We start from the raw sequence: 6,601 nt of genomic DNA on the forward strand, positions 1-6,601 counted from the left end.
ATAGATCAAAAAACGCTTAATGGTACTTTCAAATGAGCATATACCTTGACATGATCTTGAAGGTGTTCAAGATGGATCATTCAAAGAAGGAGTTCTTGCCTGAGATGTAAGGTATGAAGTTAAGACTTAAAGCTCGACCATGGCAGAAAAGAGAGAAAGGACGAAGGTCGTCCCTTATGCTTGAGACGTAGGCTCTATAGTATGCTATGTTGTGTACTGCACCAGAAGTGTGCCTTGCCTTGAGTCAGTCAAGGGGTACAAGAATGATCCAGGAATGGATCATTGGACAGCGGTCAAAATTATCCTTAGAGGAATAAGGATATGTTTCTCGATTATGGAGGTGATAAAGAGTTCAATGTAAAGGGTTACATCGATGCAAGCTTTAACACCTATCCGAATGACTCTGAGTAGCAAACCGGATACGTATAGTGGAGCAACCATTTGGAATAGCTCCAAGTGGAGAGTGGTAGCAGCATTTACAATATGACCTGGAGATTTGCGAAGTACATACGGATCTGATTGTTGCAGACCCATTGACTAAAACCTCTCTCACAAGCAAAACATGATCAAACCCCAGAACTCATCGAGTCTTAATCACATGATGATGTGAACTAATTTAATGACACTAGTAAACTCTTTGGATGTTGGTCACATGGCGATGTGACCTGTCAGTGTTAATCACATGGCGATGTGAACTAGATTATTGACTCTAGTGCAAGTGGGAGACTGTTGGAAATATGCCCTAGAGGCAATAATAAATTAGTTATTATTATATTTCCTTGTTCATGATAGTAGTTTATCATCCATGCTATAATTGTATTGATAGGAAACTCAGATACATGTGTGGGTACATAGACAACACCATGTCCCTAGTAAGCCTCTAGTTGACTAGCTCGTTGATCAATAGATGGTTACGGTTTCCTGACCATGGACATTGGATGTCATTGATAACGGGATCACATCATTAGGAGAATGATGTGATGGACAAGACCCAATCCTAAGCCTAGCACAAAGATCGTGTAGTTCGTATGCTAAAGCTTTTCTAATGTCAAGTATCTTTTCCTTAGACCATGAGATTGTGTAACTCCCGGATACCGTAGAAATGCTTTGGGTGTACCAAACGTCACAACGTAACTGGGTGGCTATAAAGGTGCACTACAGGTATCTCCGAAAGTGTCTGTTGGGTTGGCACGAATCGAGAGTGGGATTTGTCACTCCGTGTAAGCGGAGAGGTATCTCTGGGCCCACTCGGTTGGACATCATCATAATGTGCACAATGTGACCAAGGGGTTGATCACGGGATGATGTGTTATGGAACGAGTAAAGAGACTTGCCGGTAACGAGATTGAACAAGGTATCGGCATACCGACGATCGAATCTCGGGCAAGTACAATACCGCTAGACAAAGGGAATTGTATACGGGATCGATTGAGTCCTTGACATCGTGGTTCATCCGATAAGATCATCGTGGAACATGTGGGAGCCAACATGGGTATCCAAATCCCGCTGTTGGTTATTGACCGGAGAACGTCTCGGTCATGTCTACATGTCTCCCGAACCCGTAGGGTCTACACACTTAAGGTTCGATGACGCTAGGGTTATAAAGGAAGTTTGTATGTGGTTACCGAAAGTTGTTCGGAGTCCCGGATGAGATCCCGGACGTCACGAGGAGTTCCGGAATGGTCCGGAGGTAAAGATTTATATATGGGAAGTCCTATTTTGGTCACCGGAAAAGTTCCGGGTGCTATCGGTAATGTACCGGGACCACCGGGAGGGTCCCGGGGGTCCACCAGGTGGGGCCACCAGCCCCAGAGGGCTGCATGGGCCAAGTGTGGGAGGGGACCAGCCCCAGGTGGGCTGGTGCGCCCCCCCCCCCCACCAAGGCCCAAGGCGCCTAGGGCTGGGGGAAACCCTAAAGGGGGCGCCTCCCTTGCCTTGGGGGGCAAGGCAACCCCCCTGGCCGCCGCCCCCTCCTCAGATTGGATCTGAGGGGGCCGGCCTCCCTCTCCCTTGCCCCTATATATATGTGGGGGGTGGGAGGGAAGCCGCACACAAGTTCTGGCGCAGCCCTCCCCCTCTCCCAAGTACTTCTCCTCTCCCGCGGTGCTTGGCGAAGCCCTGCAGGATTGCCACGCTCCTTCACCACCACCACGCCGTCGTGCTGCTGCTGGATGGAGTCTTCCTCAACCTCTCCCTCTCTCCTTGCTAGATCAAGGCATGGGAGACGTCACCAGGCTGTACATGTGTTGAACGCGGAGGTGCCGTCCGTTCGGCACTAGGATCTCCGGTGATTTGGATCACGATGAGTACGACTCCTTCAACCCCGTTCTCTTGAACGCTTCCGCTTAGCGATCTACAAGGGTATGTAGATGCACTCTCCTTCCCCTCGTTGCTGGTTTCTCCATAGATAGATCTTGATGACACGTAGGAAAATTTTGAATTTATGCTACGTTCCCCAACACAAGGGAGGAGGAGGCCGGCCCTAGGAGGGGGCGCACCAAGTGTGGAGTCCTACTAGGACTCCCTAGTCCTAGTAGGATTCCACCGCCCATATGGAATAGGAAAAGAGGAAGGGAAAAGGAGAAGGAAGGAAGGGGCGCCCCCCTTCCCTAGTCCAATTCGGACCAGACCAAGGGGAGGGGTGCGGCCACCCTTGAGGCCCTTTTCCTTCTTTCCCGTATGGCCCAATAAGGCCCAATACATATTCCTGTAACTCTCCGATACTCCGAAAAATACCCGAATCACTCGGAACCTTTCCGAAGTCCGAATATAGTCGTCCAATATATCGATCTTTATGTCTCGACCATTTCGAGACTCCTCATCATGTCCCCGATCTCATCGGGACTCCGAACTCCTTCGGTACATCAAAACTCATAAACTCATAATAAAACTGTCATCGAAACCTTAAGCGTGCGGACCCTACGGGTTCGAGAACTATGTAGACATGATCGAGACACGTTTCCGGTCAATAACCAATAGCAGAACCTGGATGCTCATATTGGCTCCCACATATTCTACGAAGATCTTTATCGGTCAAACCGCATAACAACATACGTTGTTCCCTTTATCATCGGTATGTTACTTGCCCGAGATTCGATCGTCGGTATCCAATACCTAGTTCAATCTCATTACCGGCAAGTCTCTTTACTTGTTACGTAATGCATCATTCCGTAACTAACTCATTAGCTACATTGCTTGCAAGGCTTATAGTGATGTGCATTACCGAGAGGGCCCAGAGATACCTCTCCGACAATCGGAGTGACAAAACCTAATCTTGAAATACGCCAACCCAACATGTACCTTTGGAGACACCTGTAGTACTCCTTTATAATCACCCAGTTACGTTGTGACGTTTGGTAGCACCCAAAGTGTTCCTCCGGTAAATGGGAGTTGCATAATCTCATAGTTACAGGAACATGTATAAGTCATGAAGAAAGCAATAGCAACATACTAAACGATCAAGTGCTAAGCTAACGGAATGGGTCAAGTCAATCACATCATTCTTCTAATGATGTGATCCCGTTAATCAAATGACAACTCATGTCTATGGTTAGGAAACTTAACCATCTTTGATTAACGAGCTAGTCAAGTAGAGGCATACTAGTGACACTATGTTTGTCTATTTATTCACACATGTATTATGTTTCCGGTTAATACAATTCTAGCATGAATAATAAACATTTATCATGAAATAAGGAAATAAATAATAACTTTATTATTGCCTCTAGGGCATATTTCCTTCACATTATCCACCACATCTTGAGCACTCAAACCGCCGTTCGCCGGATTAGGCCCTCGAGGGGCATCACGACGCCGCGCACTGCTTGACACGGCCGGTTCATCTATGTGCCTGCTATAACTCTTGCTCGAACGAGGGGTTGAATGTATCATGTCTCGGCTGTAGGAATAAGCCTGTTGCTGTACCATGGCGGTTTGAAGAAGATCCCTGGCTCATCGAGTCTCAATCGCTGCTAAGGAATCACCCTCCATCGGAATAGCCGCCAAACGTGATGCTGCCGCTATCATGTTATCCAAATGACTGGAAAAGTGACCTGGTGGTGTTGCTACATATTGCGGCGGGTTGTCCGTCCATCGAGGGGGGTCCATCGTCCGTGGCTGATCTGGCGCCGCCCCAGGTGCCTCGGTCCGGTTTGCTCCTGCTAGATTGCTAGGCCCAGCTCTTGGTGTACCGAAGAGATTCAGACCCTCGTAAATTTGCGGCAGTCGAGACCGGTACTTCCTTCTCATAACTTCGTTTGAGGCGTTCTGATCCAACATGAGCCGGTAATTCTGCGCCTGGATCAGTTGTGATTGGGCATCCAAAGCGGCCCGCTCTTCATCCATCCTGGCCTCCTCAGTTGCCAAGTCTGCCTTGGCCTGAGTTATCTGATCCCTTAGCTTCGTGACATCCACATTATGCTGAACTTGAGTCTCTGGAGTCACCGATGTGGTCAACAATGTCGTCAAATCGTCCAGTAAACCTGCCAGAACTTGAGCCGGCCGGCGCGTCGGGCCTCCTGCCGCGGCTGCCGATCCAGAGACCATTGCTGCTGTAGATGAAGATTGCACGGTGGGCTGCGTACCGGCCATGAAGATCGCAACCCGGTTTGGCGGTTCAAGGGGGCCCGAAATACTGTCGCCATCGGAGTACCCCTCAAACCGGCCATCGTGCAGTTGGTATAGCGACTCGGTTTCACCAGTGGATGATTTACCATCTGAGTAGACGGCTGTCTCACCATCGGACACCGGTTCAGATTCCGCACCATGGATGAATCCTACGAACGCACGCTTCATGGCAAGCTGAACCCGGGCAGGACTTGCACGCTGAGCCGTCTCGACGAGGTCGGTGGAGATGTCCAGCTCAGCGCCCGATTCGCCGATCTTGCCAATGAAAACGTGAATTCCACCAAAGGGGACCCGGTACCCGTACTCAATTGAGCCGGCCTCGGGGCCCCATCCTGCGTCGTCGATGTAGAGCTTGCCGCGACGACTCTTGGTCATCCGGCCAACCACGTACCCCTTGAGTCCTTCAAAGCTGCCCTTCAAGAACTCGGAACCATCGTGCGATAGCCCCACGGTGGGCGCCAACTGTCGTGGAAATATCACGTCAGATGTCCTAGGGAAGGACTTAGTCGTGGAGCCATCGCAACGACATTAGCCTGAAGGGGTTAAACCGGACAAGCGACACGAGAGTTTATACTAGTTCGGCCCCTTCGATGAAGGTAAAAGCCTACGTCTAGTTGTGATGGGATTATTGGGGTTTCAATGACCAGGGAGCAAATACGCTTTGCCTGGATCTCGAGTTGTTGTCTGTTCTTCCTGAACCGTCGTCGGGTCATCCCTTTATATACACAGGTTGACGCCCGGCCGGTTTATAGAGTCCCGAGGCCGACTCATACAAGTGTTCGGCTCGGTTTCTCCCTTTCCCTAACTTACAATACAAGTTATACAATTATGGCGGTTTACCACTATGGACCCTAATCCGCCTCTGGGCTCTGGGCCTCTAGGTTTTATCAGTAAAGCGCCATCTTCTTGTCTTCATGGGCTTTAACATAGTTGAGCATGAACCGGCCCCTCCTGGGCGGTTTACACTCAGTAGTTATATCCTCAACACAAATGGATCGCGGCGAGAAGGCCACGACCAACCATTGGGCGACCATCCAGCAGGCCTGCAACAAGTTGCATGGGATTCAAGAGAAGGGTATGGCTCGGCCGGAGAGCGGCGCCAACGTCGAGCGTCAGGTATGCCCATTGCTCGTTGACCCTGCTCTTCGTCGTGTACTTCGCTGACACTTCTTCTTTGACTGTGTAGATGGTTCGAATGTTCGACATGTTTCGCCAGGACAATAGCGACCAGGAGTTCAAGTTCCTACATGTGTTCACCAGGATCGAGTCTTGCGAGAAATGGACAGAGTGTCGGCTCGCTCTCGCCAAGACCAAGGACAGTGTCTACAACCCAGACTCGGCAGAAGGGCGTCCTGATGGCAACAAAAGAGCCAATGCAGCGAGGGACGCGACACCCTCTGCCGAACGGCTGCAATCGTCGATAGAACAGTGCATCGCCAACGCCAAGAGCAACGCCACCAAGAGGAAGGAGAAATCCGAGGTGAGGTGGTCGGCGTTGATGACGAAGCAGGACATCAAGTCAACCTTCTCAGGACCAACGTCGCCACGAAGAAGAGGAACACTGACCTGGCATTCCGGATGGGAGCGGACATGACGACGATGGATGAGCAGGTGAAGGTGTGGTATCTAGCAGAGCGCGGCCTCATCTTGAACTAGATGCCGGGACCGGCGGCGACCACTGCCCCTGCGGCCATGCCCACGCCTACGCCAACGTCGAGCACTGCCATTGTGCCGACAACACCGAGGCCGACCTCTCCCAGCCCTACGGTAGAGTAGCCTACCGTTTGAGTTCCATGTCTATGGTTCCTACCCTTTTGATCGACGGACTTTGGCTATGTTCGATCGCCGACCTGTGACATGATGACCGCCGTGGTAGCGAGAAAGAGAGCTTTGATTTTGCATGCGTTTGGGGGACGAAACCTGGGGGCGGCTGAAAACTTGATTCACCCCAGACCTAAAAAACCGCTGGCGCAAA

This window comes from Triticum dicoccoides, chromosome 7B (assembly GCF_002162155.2).
Source record: "Triticum dicoccoides isolate Atlit2015 ecotype Zavitan chromosome 7B, WEW_v2.0, whole genome shotgun sequence".
NCBI lineage: Eukaryota > Viridiplantae > Streptophyta > Magnoliopsida > Poales > Poaceae > Triticum > Triticum dicoccoides.